We start from the raw sequence: 13,939 nt of genomic DNA, 5'->3' as shown, positions 1-13,939 counted from the left end.
TTTTGCCTAGTTTGGTGTGTTTTTTATCATTTTAGATATAATCTAGCAAATGAATGCACATTCTGATAGTTATATTTGTTTTTGCTTTGATATTACATGTAGTAAAGCTTCCAGTTTCTCTTTAATTGGAGACAGTTGTGTTATATGATGACGTGGCATGTCATCTGCACCTCCCTTTTCAAAATCCTAGATCCATCCATGCCCATGCTGTCCTTGGGGTGTGTGCGTGTGTTCCTTCCTAGCTGTTTTAAGGAGTGGGGAGAGGGCTGCAAGGACTAAGAAGGGGCTTCTTGGCTGGATCCCCAGGAGGACTTGGATAATGCATCCCTTTCTCTTGCATCAGACATTTTGCTTCTGGTGAAATCCACAGCCCTGAGTTTGGCTCCATGCAGCACCCGATGATAGTGTAGATGGCAATATGGTACAGCATTTGCTTGTATTTGCTTGACCAGTTTTAGTAAGAGAAGAGGCAAAGGGAATAAGCAGGTAAGAGAATGTTGAGGTGAAGAAGATGGGTTAAAAGAAGTAGACTATGGGTTGCTCAGAATATGTTTAGTTGTTTTATGCCAGTTATATCTTGTCCTAACTAGATCCAGCTTAAACAGGAACTACAAATAAACCTATGAATATTAACTAGAGTAGAACCTATTAGGAACATTGTTTAAAAAATGGCCTTATTTAGGAAGCTTTCTGTTTATTGAGCCAGGCAGTAGAGTATAAAAATCTGGGTTCACCTTGCAATATTTGCTCTTCAGCCTTGAACTGTGTTTTTTGCTGAATTATCCATCTGAAATGACCCAATATAAGTGCTCTTTTTAAAATATAATGTAACACCTAGATGAGAACTCTTTATACCTAACAGGCTGACCACCTGTTAGAGGATTTTTAAAGACTTTAGGACTCAGATAATTTAAAATTTAATTGATCTCAAATGTTAACCTGATTGTAAAATGTGCATTCATTTAGAGAATAAAAGATTTTAATCATTGGCTTGACATGCTTTCCCTGTTCTGTTTGATCATTTATGTCTTGTCTGAATTTTTATTGTGTTTTTGTGAGTATTTAATTTTGGTGGGACTGGCTCTTCAAATTCTTCTTGGCTCCCAGAATACCTCTGGGGGTCAGCAACAGTTAGGCAACTGAGATTTGAAATCCACAGAAAAACAAGATTCTTCAGGGTAGGTGTATGTTAGTGAGAGTCCACAGAGGAGTGTGTTAGCCTGGAGTGAAGGTGGTGCTGCGCGTAGATGGCTTAGAGGGTTTGTTCTCATAGATTTCATAGACATTAGGGCTGGAAGGGACCTTGGAAGATCATTGAGTCCAGCCCCCTGCCCAAAGGGCAAGAAGTCAGCTGGGGTCATAGGATCCCAGCAAGATAAGCATCCAATTTGCTCTTGAAGGGTGTTCAATGTAGGTGCTTGAACCACCTCTAATGGCAGACTGTTCCAGACCTTGGGGGCTCGGACAATAAAGAAATTCTCCCTTATGTCCAGCCTGAAACAGTCTTGTAGTAGTTTATGACCATTTGACCTCGTCATCCCCTGGGACACTGGTGAACAAATGTTCCCCTAGGTACTGGTGCTCACCCGATAAACTTATAGGCAGCCATCAGATCAGCCCTGAGCCTTTTCCAGGCTAAAGAGTCCCATGGCTCTCAGCCTGTCATTGCAAGGTCTGTTTTCCTGACCTCTGATCATCTGCGTGGCTCTTCCCTGGACTCTCTCAAGCTTCTCCACATCCTTTTTGAATTGTGGAGCCCAAAACTGGATGCAGTATTCCAGCTGCGGCCTCACCAAGGCCGAGTACAAGGGGAGAATGACGTCCCTGGATTTACTTGAGAAGCATCTATGGATGCAAGCTAGCATTTTGGTCGCTTTACTAACTGCAGCATCACATTGCAGGCTTATGTTCATCTTGCGGTCAATGATGACCCCCAAGTCTCTTTCTTCCGTAGTGCTAGCCAGCGTAGCACTGCCGAGCCTATAAGGATGCTGCAGGTTTTTCTTCCCCAGGTGGAGAACCTTGCAGTTTTTGGTGTTAAACACCATCAGGTTCTCATCTGCCCTTTTGCTGAGCCTGTCCAGGTCGGCCTGGATCGCCCGCCTGTCTTCTGGTGTGGATGCTTTGCCCCAAAGTTTGGTGTCATCGGTGAACTTGGCCAGTCCACTTCTGACTCCAATGTTCACAGCTTTAATTAAGATGTTGAACAATATGGGTCCAAGGACAGAGCCTTGGGGGCCCCCACTGGTCACAGGGCACCATGACAATTGACTTCTGTCAGCCACCACCCTCTGGGTCCGACCATGGAGCCAATTTCCCAGCCAGCAGATTGCGGTGCACCCAAGACCACAATTGGCCAGTTTTGCCAAGAGGTGATCATGGGATACCAGATCAAAGGCTTTTTTGACGTCAAGATATGACATCAATCTTTTCTCCCTTGTCCAGGTGATAGGTCACCTGGTCGTAAAAGTTTTTAATAAACTTTTCTAAGATCTATCCCAGGACAGAGGTCAAGCTAATGGGCCTATAGTTAGCCGGATCCACTTTCCTCCCTTTCTTGAAGATTGGCACCACGTTGGCCTTCTTCCAGTCTTTGGGCACTTCACCAGAGCGCCACAAGTTCTCAAAGATCGGTGCCAGGTGCTGAGCTATGATGCTCACCAGCTCCTTTAGTACCCTGGGGTGTAGATTGTCAGGACCACCTGACTTGAAAGTATCCAGCCTCTCAAGGTGTTCCTTCATGAGGTCAGCATTGATGGAGGGCAGGGGATCTCCCTCACTCGGATCTGCCTGTCCCGTAGTGGGCATGGGTGTCCCATGGGACTGATGAAAGGCCAACACAAAGTACCCATGTAATAGGTTAGCTTTTTCCTGGGCATCAGTTGTCCCATCTGGTTTAGCAGGGGTCCAGTGTTGCCCTTGCTTTTCCTCCGACTCAAGGCTCATCTTTTCTTCCCTTTCCCTTTTTTCACCGTATTTGTTCCAGAGGTGGCTGAATTTCACTAATACTCATGTGTCCAAAGGGCGCACTGTCCTTTTTGGTGTATTTATTCAGTGTGAAATTTAATAAACAATGACATGGATCATTCATTGGCAGCCATGGGAAAGTCAGGCCTAGTTCAAGGATATAAACTGTGTGCGCCTGCCAGGGAATCTAGGTGGCTACAGAAGGTGTTGTGATGAGCACCTCAAGGTGGGGGGGAAGCTCCTGGCTGACAACTTACTGGCTGAAGCCTTGGTCAAGACAAGTCCAGGGCATCAGTTTCCTCTTACGACCTTAGACTTTGGGGAGATATGAAATTTTCTCTGCACCCTTGGTAGGTCAGTTGGGGCATTAACAGAGCGCTGGTCCAATGGCAGACATAGACTCCATGCCAGGGGGTGTTTCTTAGCATCCTCTCCTTATTACACGGGAACTGCCCTGTGTGTGCACAAGGATCCTTCCACATGGCATCTTTCTGTCATGCCTGATGCTCCTCATACCTGTGGAGGTGACTGGTGGGATGCCAGACGGCCTTACTGCTGACGAATGCTGACAGAGGTTGTAGGGTCCCTGCTTTGTCCAGGTGGCTGTCTAGTCCTTGGTTCCTTCAATGATTAATGTCAGACAAAGAAGCATTCGTTTACTCGTCTCTTGATTTCTGAAGCGCTCTTCTGTGATCTAAGCACTGGGACCAAGATGAACCCATGTTGGGGAACTAACCAACAAAATAACAATTAACTGGTGTCAGTTAAGGTCTGTCTCCTTGGTCCCTGGATATCTCTGCCTAATGATCTGCTTCTGTACTTCCTTAGGGGTATGTCTAAGGCATCTATCCCTAAGTTACCAATGATGCTGCTTAAGAAGCATGAATAGTATCTTAAACAGCTCTCTGCAGTTCTGGGATTCTGCTGCTCCATCCTTCCCCACCCCTCTCATCTTGGTTCTTGTCACCCCAACTCCTACTCCTTTTTCCCTCCCCTGCCCCTTCTTACCTTTCTTCCCCCCATACAGGGTGTTCATGCTCGTGCCAGTGGGAATGCAGTTAGCATCCCAGGCTCTGTGGCTGGGTAGCATCCCAGTTTTGCTGAGGATGGCAGCTGAGGGGGCAGCTGAGATGTGCTGGGATTGTACAGGTTGGTAGCGGGGCTGGAATTAGAACCCAGGAGTCCTGGCTTCTGCGTCCTTGACCCTCCGAGTTGCCCTTTCTTGCTTTGTAAATTCTGTTCTTCCTCCATATGCACTGGAGGGGACGGGGTGGGGAGAGGAAGCTGAGGGGACCCAGTGGTTGGATCAGGGGGAGCAGAAATCGGTCCAGTCTTCTCTTGAGCAGTCATTTTACTTTCTGTGTCCAGCTCCTGTGTGTGTTTGGCAGGAGAGGGGCTCTTGTACTGGCCCCTGCTTGCTCAGCCCCCAGAGCCTGGCTGCGTGCACTGGGAGCAGAAGCTGCCCCCTCTCCAGCCCTGTGGCCAGCCAGCTGCCAGGACGCTTGGTGGCTGAAGGCATTGCTCATTCGAAGTTCCAGTGAGCTTTGCTGGCCAAAATGCTGCCACCCCTGGGCCCCACTACAGAGTCTAAGTGGGGAGGGGGCTGTGTGGGAAGGGAGATTTCACCCATCACTGAACTAAGCAAGCTCCTGCCTCTTCTCTCCTTGCATTGCAGCTTTAGCTGGCTCTGCCCTTTCCCTGCCCTGCCTGCTTTGTCTTGCTCAGCAGTGCTCTCTCCCCTTCCTTTTTTGGGTGTTCCAGGATCTCCTCAGGCCTCCTGCCTGAAGTCCTCTGCCTTGTGGCAGGCTCCTCCCTGTGTCCTGCTGGGCTGGGCTGGGCTGGGCTGGGTGGCTTGGCTTCTTCCAGCCATTTCACTGCCCAGAAAACGAGCACTCTTCCTCTGGGGCAGCCTGCCCCTGCTGGTTGCTGAGAGCCAGCTCCATGCCAAAAAGGGCAACTGCCTTGCTACAACATCCCATTCTCTTTCGCTTTGCCCTTTACCCAGGAGGGGCTTGTCCCAGGTGCGTGTGGCATGGCCCCAAGGGTGACAGCAGACTATTCCTTTCTGCCCATCTCCCTCTGGCCGTCCCAGCTTGTGCTTCTGCAGCATCCTGTGCCTTGGCAGGTGGGCCCTGTCCTCCTCTGTGGGATTCCCATCCACAGCATGGCAGCCACTGCCTTCTTAGTAGGTTGCCACGATGCACCACCCTTGCCTTGAGGGGAGGGGACTGGGGCACAGGGACACTTGAACACAGCATGCAGTGTCTCAGTGAGTCCTGAGTAGGCTGAGATAACCCTCTTCCAACCTCTTGTGCTTCCCCCAGGCTGTGTGTGGTTTCTGAGGGGTAAGAACTGAATGACCTGCTGAAGAATCCCTTCCTCCCCACTCCTGCCCAAGAAGGAAGGACCTGCAGGCTCTCTATCTAGGTTCCCTTTATTGAGCCAAATTTGGCTCTCCTCTGCATGAAAAATATCCTGTTTGTCTGGTCTGCAGTTACAACTAGGACTCAGCCCATGTCCATTCCTCTGGGTAGCCTGTCCACATCAGCGCTGACAAAGCTGCTTTTGCCCCATGCCCCAATGTGTTCTGGAGCTGCAGAAATTCCTGTTGGATCCTGTGTGTGAACTGCAAATGGAGCATGAAGCTGCAATAAGTGGCATGGTGTGGCACTCACCTCCTGGCCTTCAGGGCTGCTGGGGGCATAAGTCAAGCACCCCTGCTCTGCCAGCCTCTTGGCACCACTTGATAGATTGCCGCTGTGCAGAGCCAACCTCACGGTGCTTGCCAACCTGCCTTGCCTTTCTCTGGGGGAAGCTGCTCTTGTTGGGAGCTTGTTTATCTGTCCCCTTCAGTGATCATGCCAGTTGTGTGGGCTTTTTGTTGCCTATGCTGAGATCTCTTCCCACCTCTCTGTGTTTCAAGGGACACTGAATAATACAGGGCTGTCTGTTGCTGCTAGTGGCTTTGGCTGGCGTCAGAGCCATGAAAAGCTCTGGATCCTGAATGTCAGGACCTTGTAAATCATCTGTTTCTTCTGGCATTTGACTGGGTTCAGGTGACACAGTTTGTATTGTAGTAATGCCTTGGAGACCCCGCCGTGCTAGGTGCTGTAGGGACACAGGAGGGTAGTGCAGGAGGCCGAGTCCTGCCTGATCCCATTTCACTGCATCACCGCAGGTGAGCTTGCAGGCACCTTGGGATCAGAGCGAACTTCTCCTGTGACCCCAGTGCAAACTGGGATTAAACCTTACAACCCCGCCTCCACACCGGACTAACCTGATCTGAAGCATGTGGGATTCTCTGCCTTTAAGAGTGGGGTAGTTTCCCATGGAGCGGGAGGCAGGCTCTTGTGACAGGCCTGGAAGGTCACAGCTGTAAGCAGGCGATGGGGGGGCCCCGGGGAGGACTCCGACTGCAGCATCTCTGCGACTGCCTGTCTGAGGCCAGCCACCTCCCTGCCTGTGCTGGGTGGGGCTGCGCCCCACTGGGATGCAGGCTCTTGGGCTGGACTTGTAAGCAGAACAGGTCCCACTCTTAAAGCAGCAGGCATGGCTGCTGGCGGCCCTCTGAAACATGTGGTGTCTGCAGAGATGTCTGCTGCTGGGCCTTTAAAACCCTCTTCCTGTGCCGGGGGATCCCTGCCACTTGGAAGTTCATCAATACTTGAGTTTCTGTGGTGCCTCTGTGTGAACAGGGCTGAGGCTGGGGCCTTACCCTTCTGCACTGACCCCATCCTGTGCTGAGAGTGGAGGGGGGAATCCTCTTGCCTCTCCCTACGACTGAAGGTCCAGCCATTGTGTGTCTCTTCCTGACATTTTCTGCTCTTCATAAATCTCTCTGGACCTGTGATCTGCTTCAGCTTAGCAGACATCAAATGCTGGATGCTTCAAGGGCCATTGCATGGAGAAAGCAGTGAACACAGGAAAGATCTGTATGTTTTAGGGGCTGCTCATTACCACAGTGAGGCTGGTCGTGCCTCTAAAAGGGAACAGAGGTCATTGCCAGCAGCCTCCACTCAGGGGTCTTCGTTATAGGACAGATTTCCCCAGAGCTCCCCCTCTTGTTGGGGGGAGATTGCCCCATTGTACAAGGGAAACTGAGGCATAGAGAAGCAATGTGACTCTCCCAAAGCCACCTAGGAAGTCAGCTGCCAAGTTGAGCAATGAAACGAGACAGCCTGACCCTCTGTTCTTCTCTGCCAGCACCTCTGGGTCACCCCCTTCCCCATAGTCTCCTGAATCTCTGGCCCTTTGGCAGTTGCTTAAAAGGTTTCCTTTGCTCATGGGCTTTCTCCTGCAACGTGTTTACCCCACTCTCCCCAGGACTCTGGGAAGAGCTGAGTGGAGAATCTTTTGGCAACTGCTTATTTGTATTTTTGTTCTCCTTGATAGCATTTTCTAAAACCATTATCCAATTAGCAGCTGTGCTGAGTTGCACTGAAAACTTCTCTTCTCCTTCAGCTTGCTGTATGTCCCACTGCAGACCAGGTCAAGGCATACCCCTCCCACTCCAGCCAGGCTAGGTGAATGGTTTACAGTGAGATATGCAGGAAGCTGGGATGTTTCCCCCTGGTGCTGAAGGCTGCAAACAGTGTTCCTGAGGTCCCGGAGTCAAGTCTTATAGGGTAGGGCAGTTGGCCAGGTAGAGGGAAGGGTGGTCTGGGTTAGGGCATCTGAGTTCTTGGCCTAGCTGAGAGCAGGGATCTGCCTCCCAAACCTGTAGAGTGCTCTCTTTTCCACCTTTACTTCCCCTACTTGGTTTGTCTTCTGCATATATGCTACCAGATGCTTTTTGCAAAGTACAAGGGGAGCCTTTAGAAATATCAGCTCAAAATAAATTTTGAATCTACTCTGCTTCTGGAAGCCACATGTATGCAGTGAGCTGTCTTGATGTCTTGCTGTCCCCTGCACAGCTCTGCTGGTGCACCTCCATCCTTCCCAGCTTAACTCTGCCCACAACCCTGGCCAGCTCTGCTGTTCTAGTGCCCCACTGCAACTCTGCCTTGACCCACAGCATGCCTGCAGTTGCTACCACAGCTGCCCTATAGAGGCCAGCAGATCATTTTCAGGCATGAATATTTCAGGATGGTGGGGTGATAAGTTTGTAGGCCTGGCTGCTAAGCAGCAGAGGGGTGGGAGTAGGGGGAGGTTTGCAGTGGGATGTGTGACTTCCACATGATGCTGCCCTCCTGTCTCTAGTTATGATCTGTTAGTTTGATCTAACCTGCCATGAAGAGAAGGGAGCTTGGGTACCTGCCTGCCTCCCTTCTGAATGTGGCTGGTGCCTGCTTGAAAGTGTTTTATGGCTAGTTTTCATGCACTGCTGCTAGCAGATGGGATCCCCATTAAAGATCTTTGTTTCTCAGAGACTTGTCATTCCGCAGGTTGGTCAGTATAATGTGTGCGTCCAAGGCTGTGTGCTGGCGCAGTAGGGACCTGTGTGGGACCAGCAGGAGGCTGAGCAGAGGGGAAATTTATCTCTGGGCAAGCTCCCAGTGTGCTAGGTCTGATGATCAGAACAGAGGACTGGGATTGGAATGATCCCTCCCTGCTGTAGGAGACAGCACTGCTCTAGGCTTAGATCACCAGGTTACTAGCAGGCTCTAATGGACTTGTTCAAGGTCATAGCACCTTGCCCTGCTCTGTCTCAGTTCCCCTGCCTTCACTGGGGTATTCTGAGGTGACCCCATGATGGCCCAGGTGCCTGCAGATGGGCCTTGTCTGGCACGTTTCTGGGTGTGGCAGGTGGCCAGACAGCGTGGGGCTCTGCAGGTGGGTGTTATAGAAGTTGGCGTGTCTCGGACTACGTTCCTCCTTGACCTGCTGCATTGTGAAGACAAGATGGCTGCAGGTACCTCATGTAGCAAGGCTGGTGATCCAGTGCAGTGCTGAAGGAACATGTTTGTGCATGCAGAGCTGGGCATAATTGGCAGGATTGAGACAGGCAGCCTGTAATAGGGAAGATGAGATGGCTTTGCCCGACAGGCAGAGGAAGGGAGTTATAAGATGATGGATCCTGTCTGCGTGTGCGCTCATGCACACAGGCATGCACATACTTGTGCCTGTAGAGTTGCCAGCTCTCCTGTACCTGGCTTTGCCCAGGGAGAAGTAGATGGCCCTTCCCCAGCCATCCTCCCTGGCTTCCTGCTGTGCCCACCCTGACATCTGAAAGCCCCAGGTCTGTACAGGCCTGTGGTTCCCTGGGGAACCTCCTCAGCATGCATAATGAGCAGGAGCAGGTGCTTCTTGGAGCCTTGGGCCCTGGCAGACAGAGCTGCTGAGCCTGGGAACACAGTGGTGGGGAGCCTGCTGGCACGGGGGTGGAGCACAAGGTGGCTTGTTCCTTTTTATCTATAGAGTTCTCACTGGAAGGCTGCATCTTACAAATTCCCTCAGCCCCGTGTGCCAGTCTGACCCCCACAGCTGGAGATGGCTGGTCTGCAGACATCTGCAGCCTCTTAGATCAGTCTCCTGGCCCTGCCTTGGGATCTGCAGTCCCACTGTGGGGCACTGGGCTGGTTCCCTAGGTCTGCAGTACTGTGACTCCTTCCCTTGCCCATGGTCACCTGCCTGCTCTGCTCAGTGGTCTCTTGGGGACTGGGATGCCCAGGGGTGAACTGGGAGGTGATGCTGTTGCTTGAAGCTCTGTTTTTTAAGGCTGAGAGAATGAACACAATAGGGGCCCATGCACTGAGCAGAGGCAATGGATCTGCACTGCTAGTCACTGGAGGCCCTGCCATCAACCCCACAGAAAGCCAGTATGTTGAGTGTTCTTGGAGCCAGTTGTGTTAGACTTTCCCTGATGGGCTGGGTTTATGAACCTCTGTGGAGCATCAGTTCTTTATATCCTTGTTTGAACTGGGTTAAAGACCTGCACTGGCAAGGTAAATGGGGCTTTGCATCAGTATAGCTGCTTTAATGGCTGTAATAGTAGAATTACCCCAGTATAACTACCTTTCATCCACTGTCCCTTGCTTGGCTTCATGCTAACTGTCCTCACTGTGCTCCATGGTAAATGGGACTGTGGAAAAATAAGATGACTTGTTGACCGGAGGCAGGGCTGAGTCATCATCTAGAACTGTGCTCCCATAGAGCTGAGCTGGAGAAGGCTCCGCTGCATGGCGGGGTCTGGCTGCAGTCTTGGGGTTTGGAGTTGTTGCTGCACTAGGATACCTGGCCTTTGCACTGTATGCCCAGCTTGGGCCTCCATGCTTCACTGCAGCCATGCCGGGGCGGGGGGGAGGCGGGAGCTGCTGGAGTGTTGACCTTTGCTTGGTGCAGTGTTGGCACCCAGGCAGCAGCGCTGGGCAAGGTGCATGTATTTTTGCTTTTCTTCCTTAACCCTTTCTGGGCAGCTACATTGGTGGTTAAGGGACAGAGGAGCAGGAAGGACACTTGGCGTTAGGTGTGGGCCTGTTCTGGGGTGAGCTGGATGGCAGCTATACCAGGCTTTGCGTTTGTCCCAAAACAGAACTGCACCTCGGGCTCAAGGCCTGGCTTCAGCTGTGCTAGTTGCACTGCAGTGCTGCTCTGAGATGGGGCTGTGGCTGCGGCTGCTGATTCCCACAAGGCAGTGTGCACTCTTCCTCTCCTAGAGGGTTTCCCACTGGGTTTTCCTCTTGGTTTCACTTCCTTTCCTGTCCACATGTGACCAGAGAGCTCAGGGTCGGTCTGTCAGACACTTTTCCAGAAACAGATTGTAACTCTGGCTACAATGGCACAGCTCTGAGCATTTCACTGAGTTCTGACCACCAGGCAGGGTGCCTGCCTGGCTAGATTAATGCAACCTCACATATGGTCATGTTGGTGAGATTCTTGCCCCCGTGAGCTAGTGCAGTTCAGGTACCTGGGGATTAAGGCAGCAGCCCAGAGTAGATAGGCTGCACAGAAGGAAGGGTGCTGGAGTGATTAAGGCTGTCCAGAAATAGAGCTTTTCGGGGTGATGGAGAGAAGGGGCCTGAGCTCCATCTGCCAAGAGCTCTCTTGGAAGGTAGAGGTCCTGGAAGGTGGTCCTGGAGACACCTGCAGGGTTGTAGTGGTGGCTCCATAAATGCATGGGTGCAATCCACTGCAGGGCACATTGCCTCTGCTCTTCTCCAGATGCCTGGGATAAGACTTGGTAGTCCCTACTACTTCCCAGCTGCCCACAGCATGTGTTGCAGCAGTCCACAAGGATCCTAGGGGACTGTATGGCTCAAAATGTTCCTGCCCCTACAGAACCCATTGGCCTTCTGGGACCTGGTCTAGGAACTGGATCAGAGCTCAGGCATCGCACATTATGGGATGCATTTTTTCTTGGTAGAAGGTTCATGTCCTGAAATAATCCTGGGCCACCTAGGGATCGAGTAGGGGGACAGTGGGGAAGGAGTGAGGGGCATTGACAGAGCCAAGGGGAGAGTCCAGGACTAGGAGGGTGGGGCTGTAGTTCAGGAGTAAGAGGCATTAGCAGAGCTTGGGGTGGGGGGAAACTAGCCAAGCCCTGACCTGCCCTGCCTGTCCCTGCCATGCCATGCCAAGCTAGGCTCTGCTTAGCCTCTCTTCCAAGACCATCTAGTTCACCCAGTTCTAAAATAAAGACAGCTTCAAGCACCTTAGCTGCCCTGGAGCCTGCCCAGTTCTCCTTGCAGGAATTATTGACCTGTGTGTCGGGGTGGGAAGCAGTCTGACCTTCTCAGTGCTGAGCTTTAACCCTTGTAGCCCATGTGTGCATGAGTATGCGTGTGTGTGTGTGTACATGCATGCTCAGCCTGCTGTCTTTGTGGACAGAGGGGGAGAGAGTCCGTGTAGCAGGTCCGGTGCTGTTGGAGGGATTTTTCCATGAGAGCAAAGCAGAGGTTGACAGAGAAGGTGTCTGAACCAGGCTTCTGAGGGAAGGAGGAAGAGGGATCCCCAAGTTCATAGCCCTAACGCTGCTTAGTACCCAGAGATAGCTGGCATGGAGCTAGAGCCTGGGCATTTCATGTGGCCCATGTAGCTGTTGGGAGCTCCCTGCTGTGGCCGCCACTCCCCCTCCTGAGACCCAATGGGGCTCTTTGTCCTCAACCTGCACCTCCCACTGATGGCATCTGGGCCGTGAGACTCTGTTCTCCCTTTAAACTTCTGTTGTCCTGGCCATGTCTTCTCCCCTGCACCCACCCCAGTTACACACATGGCCCTTGTCGCCCACGCATGTGGGAGGTGCTGTTCTCTGTATATCAGTTGTATTCACCCAGCTTTGCCGGGGTGGGAAGCTTCATAGTAACATAGCTGTGAAGGTCTCTCCCCCTGGTGCAGGGTGGGGGTGCTTGGACAGAGGTCCTAGCTTCTGTGCTGTGCCAATGGCAGGGCCTGGGTGTGGTGGGGAGAGCTAGGCACTGGCACCCTCAATCCCAGGGTCAGCTCTGGGGGAAGCATTTAGCTCAAGGATTAGAACCGGTGTCAGGGCCCCTGACCTTATTGCTGGCTGAGAACGGGGGTGGTCTAGTGGGTAGAGTCAGGTGACATGGGGTCTTGTCTGTTTTGTAGGAGGGTGCATCTGCCTGGGCTTCTATGCCCCCTGCTCTGTCACTGACTGTGGTGCAACCTCAGACAATCGTATGCCTCTGTTTCCCCATCTGTAGCAAAGGGATGATGACTTGGAGGCTGGGAGCTGTCTACTGCACAGCCTAGCCCTGCATGAGTGAGGCATGTAAAGGGTGGGAGCAGACCAGGGAGCAGCTGGCAGCCTGTAACAGGCACGCCCTCCCCCTTCCCACTGTCCCTACACACCCACCCCACCCCCCTCAGGCACTTAGAGCTGCCAACTGTGTGACCTCAAGCCATAGAGACACAGTGACAAATGCCTCCCTGTTGTGGTCGGACACCCCCTGTTCTGCCCTAGTGATAGTCTTACCCTGCTGAGGTACCACAGGGGCATATGGCACTTGTCCAGGAGAGAACTTGGATGCTTTGGCCTCTGACTTGCTGGTGACCTGGAAAAGCCCCAGTGAGTGCTGTATTCTGCTGTAAAGCGCCGATTGCTCTCAGAGCCTTGGTATCTAGGGGCCACCAGGGTGACCTGCACCCTCTCTAAACTGGCCCACAGCCTGGAAACTGATCGAGGTGCAGGGCCTCTGGGATATCTGAAGAGCCAGAGAAGTCACCCTCCTGGTGGTGTTGCCAGTGTTGGGGGAGAAAAAGATCAGGATTGAGCCAGTGGCTCCCGCCACGCCTGGGTCACAGGGTCAGGCGAGGGTTTAACTCCTCGTGCTTGGTAGGGACATTCTTCTGATCCGTTAGAGGTTGAGGGGTCTCCTGTGGGGGCAGTAAGTGTCCCAGTCTGGCTAATGAAGAGTAGGCACTGGGGGTGGGGGAAGCTGCTCTGTTGGAAGAGATCCAACCAGGGAGAATAGACACAGGATCTCGCGGATACCCCAGGCATCTGCGGTGGAGACAATGGGTGTCATGTCTTGTGGTAGCAGCATCACAGGCCTGTGCTGTGTGGTTTCACCCGTCTCTTCTCCTCCCCACCCCCACCCCCAAGCCAGGGGTATGCCAGCTAGTAAATAAGGTTGCAGCACAGCTCAGTAGGCAAGTCCCTGCTACTTTGCTGGATAAGCTAATGCCCCCTCCTCTCCTCCCTCCATTCTCCTGTGGAAGGGCAAGGGGAGAAGGGATCTGGCTGGGTAGAGCCTGTCCTTGCTTGGTGAAAAGTTCTGGAACAGAAACTTTCCTTGCTGCTTAACATGACAGCTAACTTATTTAACAGTTTCTTTGCCTACATTTTCCTGAGAAGGGACTGGATCAGCCCCCACACAGGGACCCCTTCAGACCACAGGGGAGGCGCACCTAGGCCAAGGGTCAGTGAGGATCTAGCCAGGGAACTTTGGGAGGGACTGGATGTATTTAAATCAGCTGGTCCGGATGATCTCCACCCCAGAGTACTGAGGGAATTAGTCATTGCGGGACCCCTGGCGTGGCTTTACGAGCACTCGTGGTGCTCTGGTGTGGTGCC

This window comes from Crocodylus porosus, unplaced genomic scaffold (assembly GCF_001723895.1).
Source record: "Crocodylus porosus isolate Cpor-Errol unplaced genomic scaffold, CroPor_comp1, whole genome shotgun sequence".
Taxonomy (NCBI): domain Eukaryota; kingdom Metazoa; phylum Chordata; order Crocodylia; family Crocodylidae; genus Crocodylus; species Crocodylus porosus.
The sequence above is the reverse complement of the archived record's forward strand: the minus strand, read 5'-3'. Positions refer to the sequence as shown.